Source organism: Protopterus annectens, chromosome 2.part1, assembly GCF_019279795.1.
Source record: "Protopterus annectens isolate FY-2018-M chromosome 2.part1, PAN1.0, whole genome shotgun sequence".
Taxonomy (NCBI): Eukaryota; Metazoa; Chordata; order Ceratodontiformes; family Protopteridae; genus Protopterus; species Protopterus annectens.
Window position 1 is genome coordinate 286,913,425 of NC_056729.1, and position 17,794 is coordinate 286,931,218.

Consider the following 17,794-nt stretch of genomic DNA (forward strand, 5'->3'; position numbering starts at 1 on the left):
AGCCATACAACCTGAATCAAGGAACAAATTTGTCTTCGTTATTTACCAAGAATCTTAATGTGGTATTTAACTACTTATTAAAAAAAACACAAAAAATTATCATAAGGACGCCTAATTCTTTGCCAAGTGAAATCTACCAGTTATTGTTTTCATTAATAATGTTTGCTTATTTGATTCAGCATTAGGAATTCCTCTTCCTCATTTTATATGTTTACCATGGATCTGACTGCATTTTTACAGATCAAATCTTAAGTTCTTTTGCAAAGTGGAAAGTTTTCTTTCATAGAATTTGCTGGAAAAATAATCTGCTGTTGGAAATGTGCCATGTTTTACAGTCCTAGAATCGGTAATATACAGAGCTTGTGAAAAAATATGCCATTTCTGATAATCCTCACCCTTTATTTTAGCTGATGCAGGCAGGTGAGGTGTTACAACATGTAGCAGTATAGCCCAACATGTATGCACCCATATATCTTTACAATTTTGCAGTAACCATAATGTGTCAGATTCTAGATGAAATATGAAAGACTACAGCAAGTATCACTGTTTCAAAGCTTCTTTTCTGAAGACAGATTCCCAAAGAATCAAGGGGAAAGTGATGTCAAAGAGTGGACACTTATGAGGCATCCAAGGGGAGGCTGGCCTTGTGATGTTGAGTGCTCATGCAATAATTAAGCATGCAATACTGACTTAATGATGTTGCTGTCTCCACATCCCAGGCCCTGTCAGCATGGTCACAAAGGTTCTGCTGAGGCAAAGGATGGTCTGGGTACAGACAAAATCCTATAGCTCGATGTTTAAATCAGTTCAGACTTTTAGCAAAACAGGAACATGACGATGATATGGTGTAAATTTTAAAATGGGTATCTTGGAAAGTGCTCTGGCTGCTATGTTTTAAAAGGGAATTCTATTGACTATATATATATATATATATATATATAGAGAGAGAGAGAGAGAGAGAGAGATAAATGGAGGCATGAATAAAAACAGAGAGGAACAGAAATTCAAGCCTTTAAGTCTATGGAGAGTAAAGAACTGTCTTTAGAAATAGCACAGTAAAGTACTACAAATAGTTTAAATCTTATGTGTTCTTTTTCTGGATGCTGTGTAACAACAGAAACCCTTATAAGTACAACAGCCATACGTTCATAAGTAGGTACTAGGCTATCGGCCCAAGGGCCTAAGTAAGCCTAGCCAACAAGGTTCCCTGGCTTACACCACACAAGAAATTTAATTTCCTGTGCCCCTATCGAGCAGAGCCACAGAAGTGATCCCTGGGGTGTAGTTCCTATTTCCCATCCACTCATCAAGATTTTTCTTGAAGAGTGCTAATGAGGAACTTTGCTTGACATAGATGGGTAGCTTGTTCCAGAGTATAAGAAGTCTCTGGGACAGGAATCTATCCCTCCAGCATGTCCTGTTTATTGTGGTGACAAGGTTTAGGTCCCTAGAGCATGTAGCTCAGAGGGATTAGAATTTATTTAGGTGTAGCATGCCCAACAACTCTGGGTTTAACATAGCTTTATATGTTAGGCAGAGATCTCCTTGGAGTAAGCGATGTGGTACAGAGTAAAGCTGGAGTTTTTTGAGATGGTCAGTGTAGGGCATCTGTTTGAGGCCAGTAATCCACTTTGTGAGGTACTTCTATGGCCTTTCCAGCTGCTGCAGATGTCTTGTGAGGTACATTCCAAAAAGGGCATTGTACTCTATAATGCATCTAATGACTGCCGAGTAGAGGGGAACAATGACCTCTTTTTTCCTGGATGAGAACCCTTTTCTGATGAGGTGTGCCACATAGAAGGATTTCCTGACTACTGTGATGATGTGATTATCAAAGGAGAGACTACTGTCCACCTGGATCCCAAGGTCTCTTATCACACATTCTGCATTAAGTAGACTGCCATTTATGTGGTAGTTCATGGGTACAGAGTTTTTACCAAAGGGGATGACAATGCACTTTTTGGCACTGAGCTTTGGCCATGCCTCTGACACCAGGCATCTGTCTCAGTGAGGGCTTTCTGTAGGATGTCCACATCATTTGGGGACTCGACTTTGGCTCCTAGTTTGCAGTCATCTGTGAACTTTGTTAACCAGAGGCCTTCTGTGTTCACCTTTACTTCAGAGAAGTAGATATCAAACAGGAGAGGTCAGAGGACTGAACCCTGGGGTACTCCACTTGTCATTGGTTTGAAGTCAGATTTGGAGTCTGCAACTTTTACAGTGTGGGTTCTGTCAGTAAGCCAGTTGGCAACCCATCTTGTGACATAGGGACTTATACCTAGTTTAGTGAGTTTAGCTATAATTCCAGAATGGGGGATGGTGTCAAAAGCCTTGACGAGGTCAAGATAGGCTGTGTGAACAACCTTACCCTCTTCTATGGCTTTGGTGACTGCCTCAAAGAAGTCGATCAGGTTCAGAAGGCATGATCTGCCTTTCACAAACACGGAATGGATGGGGTCCAGAGTTTGGAGGTTACCAATGTCTTTGTTTATGAGTTCCATGATGATACATTCCATGGCCTTGCAGACCAGGCTCATCAGGCTAATAGGGTGATAGTTCCCAGGATCAGTGGTGGCTCCCCCTTTGTGGAGTGGGATAACTGTTGCTGTGCATCATTCAGTGAGCACAAAGCCTAAAGTGAGACTATGATTGAACATGGTGCTTAGGTGGGGAGCCAGTTCGTTCTGAAGTTCATGTAAAACGCAGCCTGGGATGTTGTCCGGTCCCATGGATGCTGTGTATTTCGTTTTACAGAGTGCAGTTTTTACCTGCATATATATGATTACAGGGATTCTGCATTCTTCCTGTATAGATATGGGCCCTTTAGAGTGTGAGAGGGGGGTAAAGTTAGCACTGAACCTATCTGCCAGGATGTTGGCAATATCAGTTGGTTCTGTAATTTTTGTGCCGTTGTGCTGTAACTCAGGGCAGATCTGGGTGTTGCCATTGAGATTCTTGGCATAGCTATAGAATGCTTTGTGATTGCCCTTAGAATCAGTGGTGATTTTGTTTTCATTGCTAGCTTTAGAGGATCTTATAAGGGATCTCAGCTTCTTAGTAAGGCTTCCAGGGAGCTCCTCCATTCATGGGATTTTACTCTCTTTTGCAACAATTTCTTCCTTCTGTTGTAGAGTTTGTTTATGGCAGGGGACCACCAGATTGGCTTCCTTTATTTGGAGGATAGTGTCTTGGTTCTGTTTGGAATAGCATGATCCATGCACTCCATGTAAGTGCTTATAGAATGCATTTGTGTAGGATTCAGCAGTCATAACTGTATTGTCCATCTGCATGGGTGTCATGAAGTTCACCACTTCTGTCTTAAGAAGCATGAAGTTGGCTTTGGAGAAATTTTTCACCATGGTTTCCTTAATGGTGGGCGGGGGTGGGATACAGATATCTAGGGTGATTAGCTTATGGTCGGATCTGACCAACGAGGAGTTGACTTCAGGTGTGGAACATTGGTCACTCATGTTGGTAATGACTAGGTCTAGGATATTGTTGCCCCTGGTGAGGGTGTGAATAAGTTGATCCAGGGCATTGGAATTTATGAATTCCAGAAAGCGCTGAGTGAAGGAGTTGGTACATGAGTAGTTTTCTCAGTTAATGATGAGGTAGTTGAAATCGCCCATTATTAGGGTGTTTGGTTGAACCCTAATATTTTCCAGTATATCAAGAAAAGAGGAGTGGGAATCCTGGGGCATGGTGGGGGATCTGTAGCAAGCTACAATTTGAATTGCAGTTTTGCCCAGAGTTAGTTGCACTTGGATAACCTTGGATGCATTATGCTGAGCAACTAGCCTGGAGGTGTGGATATCCTTAATGAATATGGACATACCTCTGCCTTTGGTGTTCTGGTCCAGGTTAGATGTCCGACAAGTGTGGTATGAGTTATAGCCTGGTAATGCAGGGGTGCTCTCTAGAGCCTTGAACCAGGTCTCAGTCACTGCACAGATGTCGATGTTCTCCATTTTAAGGAGTGCCTCAAGTGAGTGCATTTTGAGATTTAGCCTTCTAGCATTGAGTAGCATTACCCTCAGTTTTTGCTTGCCTGTTCCTGTTACAGTGGTGAATTTGTCATTTGAACCTTGCCTAAAAAAGGGGGTCTATATTAGAAGACTGAATGTTTAGGTGATCGAACACCTAAACATCGATCTTCTAATATCAAAAGCAAAAAAAACAGCAAACGGACGATTTAACGCAGGGAAATATTTCCCTTGGCCGTTTGCTGGAGTTTGTTATTTCCCTACTGTTGAGCGATCTCGGAGTTGGTATATTTAGTTAGGGGGGGTGTCAGGGAGTGTGGGGGGGGTGAAGCCCCCCACTTAATTTAGATGTAAAGTAATGTTTTTTGTGTTGTAGCCGAGGGACGTGTTTCCCTGGGATGTTCGACATTGTGCAGTTCGATATTAGAAGATTGATGTTTAGGTGTTCGATCACCTAAACATTCAGTCTTCTAATATAGACCCTAAAAAAGCACTATAGATGTGGCAAGAGCCTTAGCCAGTATCCGGAATCCCAGGGGTGACAGGTTCAGGCCATCTTTGGTAAAGCATCGTGGTCTGTTGACCATGTTGTCCCAGGCAGACAGATACTGGATCCCCTTAGAATGACACCAGAACCTTAGCCAATTTTTGAAGTCAATCATTTTTTCCTTGTACTGCGGTATCATTCTGTGTGATGGCAGGATGCTACTCAGAGCTAGGGTCATACCTGCCTAGGCTACAAGATCGGAAAGCTCTTCCATGTCTCTTTTCATGTAGTCCAGGGAGGTATGTCTCAGGTTGTTCACACCAACATGGACAATGACAGAGTCATATTTGTACTTGTTGTGGAGTGACCTGAGTGCGTGGGTTATGTGGTGGATCCTGGCACCTGACAGGCAGCTGACAGCAACCTTCTCCTTGTTTAGCCTGGTGAGTGGGACATCAGTGTGCCTGACTATAGAGTCACCTATGACTGGTATGTTGGGTATGTTGGTTTGCCTTATGGGCTGTGGTTTATTGGCACACTGAGTCTGTGGGCTATGTGTCATTTGGGTTGTGTTGGGAGGTGGAGGTTGCTTGCATTTCTGCTTTGGAGGTCTCTGTTGCTTGAGCAGATTATTATTGAAAGCCTCTGCAAATGTTTTTGTGATTCTATGTGTGGCAACATCATTCCCCCAGTTTAATCAAGGCACGAAGGAATCAGAGCCAGTATGATGTAGTACTAGACATTATTAAGGAATGAACACAGTTTCAAGAAACTGAACAATGAGCCAAAGATTCAGAGTAATACATCATGAAATCATTCCTCTCAACCTCTTAGAGCAAGAAATTCGGACAAAGCCATCGATAATGGGGGGACAAGGGCCCAGAAATAGGGACACTTTTTAAATATTGCTCTTGTAAACTTAGAAAATTGATAAAAAAATGGGTTTCTTATTAGCATGAATTTTTTTGAAGGGTATGAAGTCTGAAACACAAATGCCTGTCATTATTTTCTGACTTCAACCCTCAATGATTTGCCAGAAAGCCACACTTTTATGAAAAACGAACCCAAAACATGAGGTAAAAATCTGGACATTCTGCGAAAACCTGTACAGTTGAGAGGTATGCAGGAAATTAATTTATATAAGATACATCTAAGGAGACTTACCACAGGTTTGATGCTGAGTATTCAATGTTTTTACTGTAACTGAATCACAGTGCTGAATATATCATATGCTTCTACTATACATTGCAATCCCCCCTTTTATAAAAAAATGTAAATATTATGGATAAATAAAGAAGTATCAGCATTAGTGTACATCAGTTCTCAAAAATGCTTTTAACTGTATCTTACCATGTCATGGCTAATGCTATGTTATGAATGCACTTTCAACAACGTCATATTTTATTATATGCATCAGTCAGTCTCTGCATTCTGTTGCAAACTTGTATTTTATATAGATATGTAGAGTCAATGTAGTAGATAGGTTTGTAAATTATACTTCATGTCTGTACATCCTGAAGTCATACTTCTGTCCTTCTAAATTCTCACCTAATTTCTCCCAGGTCATCTCTGAACCAAAATAGAGCTGTTCTAATCTTGTTCCATAGCAACTCTGCTGTAACATGTGACAGCAGTGATTTGACAACTTTGTACTTTTCCTTCCACCTGCTCTGATATTGCTGGCAAATAGAGTATCCAGAATTCTTTCTTTATACTTCACAGTGCCTAAATGCGATTCATGGATTGTCTCCAGCCCGGCTTCTCTCGTTTCATTTGGTATAATCATTTTATCAAACTCAAACATGAGACTTTATATACAGCTGATTCATCCCTGTATGGATAATGAATCGCTGATATACAGAGGCACTACTGGTAGCTGATTTCAGCAATCTTTCATCATAACTTCCTTAAGTAGTTTTATCTCGCTGTCTTCTTGAGTACATGTTTTGAGATATAATTTTGTGTGACTGATAACTGCAGTAAAACCCCCCAAAATGTTATGAATCTTCCTGCAAAAGTTCTTTTTTTTCCCTTAGAAACAGGCTGTGCTGAAGAGACTGACAGCATGCAGTTATTTGCCTGGTCTATACTGGACTGTTAAATCATGCTTTTGTAACTGTAACAGCATTCTTTGCAGTATAGGTAGTGCTTCCTGGAGAAACTTTCTGACTACGCTGAGTAGTACATAATGATGATGATGTATAATCCATCTAGTCACAGTATGGAGCAGCTGCAGTTATTAGGTAGAAATACATTTTTTAAATAATATAAATGTCACTAATCTGATAGGTCAGAAACTATGGTTTTGCGTGGCTGATGAAATAATCTAAAAAAATGCTTGACAAAGCCAATCTGAATACTACAAACCTAACAGATGTTAAATGAGGTGCTTTCAAATGTGTCAGATATATGTCAATGTCACAAAACTATTCATTTATCCAAACAGTGGTGTTTGGTACTGGTTTAAGGGTTATGCATATTGCATAACAAAACATGCAATGCACATTACCATTTGTACGTTGCAAATTCTATATTGATTAAGCTAAGAGATGCTTAAGTATTAGAATTTGGAACAATTAAATGCAGTCATTTGAAAATTCATGAGCGAGACATTATCTCAAATGTCACTACAGTGAAGGTATCTGATTGCAAGTATTATAGTATATCATGCTTCACAAACCGCATGGGATGATTATAATAATAATGTACTGCTTCCATATGAAGGCAAGTGGCAACTCTGGTGCACTGCAGCTAAGGGTTTCAACTTAATAATTGTATTAATATTAAATGTGCATTAAGGTTAATGCATTAACTGGGAAAACTAATCATGCACCAATACACTGGCTCAACGTTTCCTGGAATTCATCAATTCCAATGCCCTGGATCAGCTCATTCTTACCTCCACTAGAGGAAGCAACATCCTTGACTTGGTTATCACAAACATGAGCAACCACTGCTCTACAACAATAGTCATTTTCTCCCCGGTTAGATCCAACCACAAACTAATCACCATGGAAATCCACATCTCACCCACACCCCCCACAAAGGTAACCACCATGAAAAACTTCTCCAAAGCTGACTTTGGGCTCCTAAAAACAGAGGTGGCTAACTTCACAGCACCCATGTCAATGGAAAATAAATGATGAATGCCGAATCATGCACCAATGCACTGTATGAACACATACATGAATGCATGGAACTAGCCATACCCAACAGAACAAAGATGCTTTCCTCCAAAAAAAGGAAGCCAATCTGGTGGTCCCCTATCATTAATAAACTCTACAACAAAAGAAAGAAACTGTTGCAGAAAAAGGTGAAGTTGCAAGACTGGAAACACTCCTTTATTAGCCTCAGAAAAAGTTGAGATCCCTCATCAAAACTTCTAGAGCTGGCTATGAAGGCAGAATTGCAGCAGACACTAAAAACAACCACAAAGCCTACTATAGTTATATCAAGAATCTCCAATGCAATACCCAGGTTTGCGCTGAGTTACTGCACAATGGTACCTCCTATACTGAGCCAATAGATATTACCAACATACTGGCCGACAGATTCAATGCCAACTTTACCTCTCTCTCTCCCCCCCTTAAGAACCAATCACAATACCGGAGGAATGTCGGGTACACAGCATTACTGCAGCACAGGTTAAAGCTGCATTGTCCAAGGCCAAGAATACAGCTTCCATGGGACCAGACAATATCCCTGGATGTGTTCTACATGAACTACAAAGTGAACTGGCACCACATCTGTGTGCCCTGTTCAATAACAGCCTCACCTCAGGCTTTGTCCCTATTGAATGGTGAACTGCTACAGTCATTCCTCTACATAAAGGGGGAGCAACTACAGACCCTGGGAATTATCGCCTCATTAGCCTGACGTGTCTGATATGTAAGGCTAAGGAGTGCATCATTATGGACCTAATTAACGAGGATATAGGGAATCTCCAAACTCTAGATTCCGTGCAATTTGGTTTTGTGAAAGGTAGATCATGCCTGCTTAACCTGGTTGACCTCTATGAGTCAGTCACCAGAGCTGTGGATGAGGGCAAGGCAGTTTATACAGCCTACTTCGATCTGGCCAAGGCCTTTGATACCATTCCCCATGCAGGAATTATTAATAAACTCACCAAACTAGGCATCAACCCCTATATCACTAGGTGGGTTGTAAACTGGCTCACAGATAGAACCCACAGTGTGAAAGTAGTGGACTCCAAGTCAGACTGCCAACCAGTCATGAGTGGAGTCCCATAGGGATCGGTCCTGGGTCATCTCCTGTTTGGCATCTACTTCTCAGAAGTCCAGGCCAACATGGAGGGACTCTGTTCGCAGACAACTGCAAGCTGTGAGCCATTATTAACTCCCCAAGTGATGTAGACATCCTACAGAAAGACCTCACTGAGACCAATGCCTGGTGTCAAAACCATGGTCTTAAGCTTAATGCCAAAAATGTGTCATCATCCCCTTTGGGAAAAACACAGTTCCCACTAATTACCACATTGATGGGGGCCCACTGAACACTGAAGACGTTATAAAAGATCTGAGGACACAGGTTGACAGCAACCTCTCCTTCGACCACCACATTGCCACTGTGGTCAGAAAGTCCTTCTACGTGGCACATCTCATTACCAAGGGGTTTGCATCCAGGAAGAAAGAGGTCATCATCTCTCTCTCTACTCTTCCCTCATTACGCCAGTCATTGAGTATAATGCCCCATTTGGCATGTACCTCACTGGACAAATGCAACAGCTGGAGAGGCCACAAAAATACCACACAAAGAGGATCCTAGCATTACATTAAACGCATGTCCTACATGGACAGACTCAAAAAACTCCAGCTATTCTCTGTCTAATATCGTCTACAAAGAGGCGATCTCTGCTTGACTTACAAAGCCATGTCTGACCCAGCGCTGTTAGAAATGCTACATCTAAAGAAATCCCAATCCCTCCACACCACACACTCCAGAGACCTCAACCTCATTACCACAATCAACAGAACATGCTGGAGGGACAGGTTCCTCACCCAGAGACTGCCCATGCTCTGGAATAGACTTCCCATACATGTCAAGCAGAGCACTTCACTGGCCCTCTTCAAGAGAAATCTTGATGAGTGGATGGGAAATAGAAAGTTTACCTTGGCTGTCACTCCAGTCTCTCTACCTTATAGAGGCACTGGGAACTAATGTCGGGTGGCCCGATGCCAGGGCACTTCTATGGGCTAGACTTGTAAAGGTTCCAGGGCCATTAGCCTAGTACACATCTATGAACCTATGTCTGAGGAAATGTAAACATGAAAGTTTATTTTCTCGTTTTGAAACAGCCAAAGCAAAGGGTAAAATCTCACCCAGTGAAACCAGTCAGTAAAAACCGCAAGAAATATCCAGCCAAGCTAGAGTTTTTACTGCATGATACCTTAAACCTCCTGTAATAGAGGCCTATGGGATATTATGTTGAAAGGGTTATAGGAACTATTTTCATTCTTTCACATGAACTAGAATCTGAAGCTTCCTGTAAAAAGACAAGTAATCACACTAAATCATATTTCCTTCAAAATATGATGACATGGGATTTTTTATTAATAACTAAAAAGCAACTACAGGGTGTATAATAGCCTCAAAGAAATATGATTCGCAAATGAATGCATTATAAGACTAGATTTTCATTGAAAATTAATTTCTTTCCATATGGAAATGTACACAAAAATATCTTTGTTTCAGCAATATAAAACGTTAATGAAATGCGTTTAGCAAGATATATAAGGCAACAGGTTGAAACGTCGGGACCCATTTTAGCCAATCCGTAATACTGAGACTGAATGGCCAAAAAAACAGACTTGCATATAACTAAGACCGAGATCTCCCTCCCAAAGGACCAATCACAATACCAGTAGATTGCCAGGTACCCAGTATTACTGCTGCACAGGTTAAAACAGCACAGTCCAAGGCCAAGAATACATCTTCTATGGGACCTGACAATATCCCTGGTTGTGTTCTACATGAACTACAAAGTGAACTGGCACCTCACCTGTGTGCCCTGTTCAATCACAGCCTCTCCTCAGGCTTTGTCCCTACCAAATAGCGCACTGCTATAGTCATCCCTCTACACAAAGGAGGAGTGCCTACAGACCCTGGGAACTATCGCCCCATTAGCCTGACAAGTCTGATATGCAAAGCTATGGAACGCATCATCATGGAATTAATAAACAAGGATATAGAGAATCTCCAAACTCTGGATCACACACAGTTTGATTTTGTGAAGGCTAGATTGTGCCTGCTCAACTTGGTTGACTTCTTTGAGTCAGTCACCAGAGCTGTGGATGAAGGCAAGGTGGCCAAGGCCTTTGATACCATTCCCCACTCAAGAATCATAGAAAAACTCACTAAGCTAGGCATCAACCCCTATGTCATTAGGTGGGTTGCAAACTGGCTCACAGATAGAACCCACAGTGTGAAAGAAGCTGACTCCAAGTCAGACTGCTGATCAGTCACAAGGGGAGTCCCACAGGGATTGGTCCTGGGTCCCCTCCTGTTTGGTATCTACTTCTCTGAAGTCCAGACCAACACGAAGGGACTCTAGCTGACAAAGTTCACAGACAATTGCAAGTTGGGAGCCATTATTAACTCCCCAAATGATGTTGACATCCTGCAGAAAGGCCTCACTGAGAACAACGACTGGTGTCAGAACCATGGCCTTAAGCTCAATGCCAAAAAATGTGTTCTCACCCCCTTTGGGAAAAACCCAGTTCCCATGAATTACCACATTAATGGTAGTCCACTGAACACAGAAGGTGTTATAAGAGTTCTGGGAACACAGGTTGACAGCAACCTCTCTTTTGACAACCACATTGCTACTGTGGTCAGAAAGTCCTTCTGTGTGGCGCATCTCATTAGTAAGGGTTTTGCATCCAGGAAGAAAGAGGTCATTGTCTCCCTCTAGTCTTCCCTCATTAGGCCACTCATCAAGTACAATGCCCCATTTGGCATGTACCTCACTAAACACCTGCAACACCTGGAGAGGTTGCAAAAGTACCTCACAAAGAAGATCCTAGGCCTTAAACACTTGTCCTATATGGACAGACTCAAAAAACTCCAACTATTCTCTGTCTCATATCGCTTACTTAGAGGCGATCTCTGCTTGACTTACAAAGCCATGTCTGACCCAGCTCTGTTAGAAATGCTACATCTAAAGAAATCCCTATCCCTCCACACCACACGCTCCAGAGACCTCAACCTCATTACCACAATCAACAGAATGTGCTGGAGGGACAGGTTCATAACCCAGAGACTGCCCATGCTTTGGAGTAGACTTCCCATACATGTCAAACAGAGCACCTCACTGGCCCTCTTCAGGAGAAATCTTGATGAGTGGATGGGAAATAGAAAATTCACCCCGGGAATCACTCCAGTGGCTCTACTTGCAAAGGGACTGGGAACTAAGGTTGGGTGACACGATGCCAGGGTAATCCTATGGGCTAGGCTTGTAAAGGCTCCAGGGCCATTAGCCTAGTACACATCTATGAAACTATGAACCTATTTCTTAAATATTCCCACTTCTCTGAGGTATAGCAATCTTGTGGGGGACTTGTCCCCCAGCAAAAAATGTTTAAAGGAGTAGAACAATGTTCAATATTTGCTCTTCTCCTGTACTTTTTTTGGTATGTTGGTACTCGGCATTACAAGTGCTAACATTTCAGTACGGATCCTTAAGGGTAATCATTAGAAATGTCTGGATCCACTTTATTGAGTCCAGTAATGCTGAGACTGAATGGGTGAAAAAATAGACATATATACTAAAGTCCAAGATGACTTTCTTGGAATACTCCTTAATGCTGATATCTGAGGTTGTATAAATAAGTTCAGGGGGGGGTGAGAGGTTTGCCCCCTGCAAAAACAGAAATTTAAAGTGGAAGATAGATGTTTGATATTCACTTTTCTCCAGTATTTTAGTGATTTTTTCTGCATGTTTGACATTATGAGTGGCAGAATTTCAGCAGGGAACCTATATAAGCCATTCTTTCTAGTATTCAACCAACTCACCCTTTCCATGTCTCCTCAAAACCCACAGAAGGATTCTAGAAAAGTTTTTATAGTTACATGTGTGAGGTAATTGCTAGTACGCTGATCAAGAGGCAGGACATGTATCTTTGTCATTATAACTTGGGTTTTGGCACAAGCTAGAAAGTTAGATGAAGAGGGAAGAACCAAATATTCAGTTTACTGCTGTCTTTTCATCTAATGAGGAATTAACTCAGCATACATAGCTGGACTTTGGTGGAGCCCATAAACATAGCAACAAACCAAAAAATAACAAGGTTTGCCCCTAGTTCCATGATTTATTTATGCATTTACTCTCTGTTGACTGGATTAGTCCCTCTAAGCCCCTGTCATCTTTTCAGGGAAGCCCAAGGTGGTACTCATAACTGACTATGGGAAATTTGGCCAGGGCACCTGACAACTTCTCCTATGCCTTTTTCAGTAAGTTCCTGAGCCACCACCAGCTAAGGTAGATGTGACTCTAGGTTAATATCTTATCTGCAGTATGGCACACTCTAGTAGGCAGCCCCCCCCCCCCCCATGCTGTCAGACTTGGAAAATTAATCCAAGTACCTGGGATAGGAATAGAACTCATGCCCTTTTGATTTTCCAGCACCAAAGGCAAGTGTGCCACCTGTTGAGGCACTGACACTGACTTGTCTCACCTTTTCTCTCTCTCTTGGTGTTGCCTAGAACGAAACTGGTATCTGTCATGGCAGGGTTTCCTCTCAGTTATGAAATGCTTTTTATTTGCACTTTTAGCCTTAACCTCAACCACTACAGCATTTGCCATTTTTCTGTTCAGAACCTCATATGGTTCATTGCTGAGAGGAAAGAGTTTTAATCTGGAAGACAATTTTCTGTGTTTGGTTCACTGCATCTTCTGGTTTGAATAGCGACAACTAATGGTGAGCTCACCCTTTTTTCTCCAGTTTAGCTTCCCTTTTTAAACATGCAGTCCCTCTAGACAGGGACTTCATGACACCTAAATGCTTCCCTAGTTGATTTTTTGACAGCTTTCCTTCCCTGATACACTTTTGCAAGTCTACCAGCCACCACCTTGTTTTGGTTTTCTTACTTTTTAAGAACCAACTTTGTACATTTACCAGGTTCCCTTTGGATGATTAGTTGTGCTGAACATGGCTTTTCTATTTCATAACCAGCTACTTACTCTTGGAGATATTTTGCATCACTGCTAGTTGAGTTTTCTAGTTAAAAGTTTTCATTTTACTTCAGCTTGTATTCTTATCATTTCATTTGGCTGGTACATGCCCGGTTTTCTAATGATCCTACCTGAGGTGTTCTTTGTACTCTTTCTTTGTCTAAATGTGGCAGGACGACTTTTAATGTTATTTCCCTTTCCCTGACCATCTGTATCAACTGTGCTTGGAGTCACCTCTCTCCTAATAACACCTTTAGATACCGAGGCAGTAGCTGCAGTACCTAATATTTAGCAACAGATAAGGGTGAGTGTCCTACGGGGTTCATTTTCTCTCCTTTGACTGTGCCCAGATAACACTTTTTCCTTAATAGAAGTCCATGACTAGTGTAGCTAGTTAATGCTTCTTTCTTAATTCGCTCATCTACTAATTTGCCTTCATTAGTTCTCAGCAGCCCTTGTCTAACCTTATGTTTCTGAGACCTTGTAAGACTACTTGGGGTGGCTCACTCCACAGGAACCCCCCTTTGACCTTGATGCTGCCTGCCAAAGTATAGAATGTAGCTATGGCTATTACCTTGGGGGGAGTCTGTATACCTGTATTTCATGGCACTGTCCACTCATCTTGCCATCTGGCTCAAAGTTTTAGGCACTAGGATTTCCATTTGCTTCATTATTATTTATTTATTTATTATTTGCACCTGGTGTTAATCTCCTATTATAGTTAATCTAATATTCTAATCTAATCCTAACTATAGTTAATCTAATATACTCCCTTCACATCCCCAGAGATGCGTTTAGCTCTTATCTTGCCTCCAATTTCCTCATCTCATCATATTTTACAGGAGGACTGAAATCTTACACTGTGACTGGTGCACCTTTTCTCTCACCCTCATTAGTGTGGCCTCAGAAGTGTCCCGTGTTATCACTGGTCCACTCTTTCAGAGGAGAAGCTTTGGATACATTACTGCATTTAGGCACCAATGAACCCTGTGGTTGCTGGGATCCTCCTGGTACAGGGGGGCCTAACCACAGCAAATTTTCATATTTTGATACTTTGTTACATATTTGACAAACCAACAAAACTAGTACAGGAGTTTTGTGAACTTAATAAACCAAGTGAGTAGTAATAACTCCTGGGATAAAAAAAAAAATCCTAAAAATTGGCACAATTTCTTCAACTTTAGAATTCAAATATATCTGTGGTCGCAGTTTCAGTGGTTTGTCAAGTAACAGGCTTCATAATTTCATTAAATGTTTTACCATTGACATAGTGTCCATGACTTAGTTAAATCTTTCTGGTGAGCATTCTCTCCACTAAAACTAAAATTACAGTAGTAACCAAAGTCCAAAATAGCACCCAGGAAGGAGAAACAGCAGTCCATGACCAAATAGTGAAAAACACTTCTTTAATATATAAAACACATAAATGCTTAACTTAAAATCACAGTGTTTTTGTCCTCAAATACAAAGACTTCATCAGATGCAATGTATCCCATACTACCTTTCTTTTATAACCCCATAAATTATCTAATTAAAACCATTTCAAACATCAATTTGTCCTTAAACTACTAAAAAATAAATACATACTTAAATAGCATTTCTAATTAAATACTTATAATAAGTTTAAAAGTTTTTATAAACCAGTGAAAGTAGATCATATTATGTGCATTTATTTTATTTATTTAGTTATTAACATTTGTTGATCAGGAAAGTCCACTGGGTTAGAAACCGATTTTCAGTGGAGGCCCAGGGAGAAAAGCTCCACAGTTAAACAGGCAAACAATATATTGTACAAATTATACATGTTGTTGTTTGTCTTTCGGATTTTTCCCAGTAAGGGGTCGCCACAGCAGAACTCCGGTCTGCTAATGATTGGCAGTAGATTTTTACAAGACACTGAGGTGCCAACTCGATGCCCTACCTTAAACGAAGACACGCCCATTTACACATGCATGTCTTTCGAACGCTACCCAACCACGGGGAGGACATGCAGACTCCACACAGAAGGCACTCCCAAGCAAAGCCGAGAATCGAACAGAAGAGCCTCTTACTGTGAGGTAACAACGCTACCGCCGTACCACCGTACAAATTATATATAAGCAGATAAAAGCAAATACCAAGTTAAAGAGATGCATATAAAATGCTTAAAATAAACTTTCAGTCACAGAAGACTAATAGAAATTAGGATAGAGAAACATGTTGCAGTACCTGAGAGAATCAAAGAACAGTAATAACTTTGATGCATATCATAGAAAGGAGAATAAAGATTCAGAAAAAGAAAAGATATAAGACAGGGTTGAAGGCAATAATTAATTAAAGTGTTTGAGAAGTTTATTTTCTCCTCCTAAAGCCCCCCTATTAGGTCATTTTTAACTTCTTCTAGGACAAAAAATTAGAAACTTGCATTTTAATAATGCATTCATAATGGAGTACAATGGGAGTGCAAATCCAGTTAGAAAAAACACACAAAATGAATGGGAAAGGTTTGCGGGATTGACAGATCTAGGTGACATTCCCAAAGAACTAAGTCATTTATAGGAAGGGAGAGAATTTAAAATGTTTATTGGAACAGGATGGTAGACATGGTAATATGGTTAGGAAAAAGAAAGAAACATTTAAATGTGGCCATTGCTCACAATGTAAATATGTAGTGAACAAAGAAAATGCTTTCCTAGCTTGTAGAAATAAGTGGCTAGAAGGACAGGGATTCTCAAATTGTCATTCTTTTGGTTTAGTTTATCTGGTGATTTGTGAAGAATGTGAGTCTTTCTATGTGGGGAAGACAGAGCGAAAACTGAAAAAAAGAATTTATGAACACCACTATGATATTCAAACAAAAAAAAAAAAAGAAAGAAAATAATGCCTTATTTAAACATCTAAAAGAATGTGGGAATGCAAGTTTTTTTTATTTTTTGTCCTAGAAGAAGTTAAAAATGACCTACAAGGGGGGCTTTGGGAGGAGAAAATAGAGTATAGGGAAATATGGTGGCAGATAACACTGCAAGCTAATGTTCCCCCTAGTCTTAATAAGAACATCTCTATAGCCTCCCTTTTAAAACTGAGAGCTGCAAAATTGTAATGTGAAGTGAATATATTGTCCATCTCATATCGCCTACTTAGAGGCAATCTCTGCTTGGCATACAAAGCCATGTTGGACCCAGTGTTACCAGACATGCTTCATCTGAAAAAGACTCAATCCCTCCACACCACACGGTCCAAGGACCTCAACCTCATCACAACAATAAACAGAACCTGCTGGAGGGGCAGGTTCCTAACCCAGAGACTACCCTTACTCTGGAGTAAACTCCCCATTCGTGTCAATCAGAGCACCTCACCGGCCCTCTTCAAGAAAAATGTTGATGAGTGGATGGGAAACAGGAAATGCACCCTGGGGATCATTTCAACAGCCTTGCTCGATAGGGATACAAGGAACTAACATCCGGCAATAGGATGACTGAGTATGTTCTTGGGCTAGGCTTGTGTTGGCTCCAGGGCCATTAGCCTAGTACTCACCTATGAACCTATGAAAACATGTAACACTTAAGCAATGATTTTTTCTTTAGGATATTTTATTGTAGTGGTGGTAGTTGGTCACTAGAGGAAGCCCTTACATTAGTTTTTTTTATAAAACATATGTTTATGGCTTGTACAAGAACTAATACTACAGGTGGTTTAGTGGTAGAACCCTAATCTTCCATGTGGGAGGCCTGTGTTCAATTCCTGGATAATGCACCAATATGTTTTAATGGCTGTTATAAAGACCTGGTTTGCACATAATATGATTAACTTACACTGGTTTATAAAAAAACTTTTAAACTTATTATAAGTCTTTAATCAGAAATGCTATTTAAGTATGTATTCATTTATTTATTTATTTTTAGTAGCTTAAGACAAATTAATGTTTGAAATGGTTTTAGTTAGATAACTGATGGGATTATAAAAGAAAGGTAGTATGGGATACATTGCATCCGATGATGTCTTTGTATTGAGGATGAAAATGCGATGATTTAAGTTAAGCATTTATGTGTTTTATATATTAAAGACATGTTTTTCACTATTTGTGGTGGACTGCTGTTTCTCCTTCCTGGGTTCTATTTTGGACTTTGGTTACTGGTATTTGTATTTTGGCACCGT

The 17,794-nt window shown here is 40.7% G+C and overlaps 1 protein-coding gene across 1 annotated transcript in view; it reads right to left on the reverse strand.

Moving 5' to 3' along the window:
• Positions 1-17,794, reverse strand: part of RRH (retinal pigment epithelium-derived rhodopsin homolog) — a 341,638-nt gene that overhangs the window by 172,987 nt on the left and 150,857 nt on the right. The window lies entirely within an intron of this gene.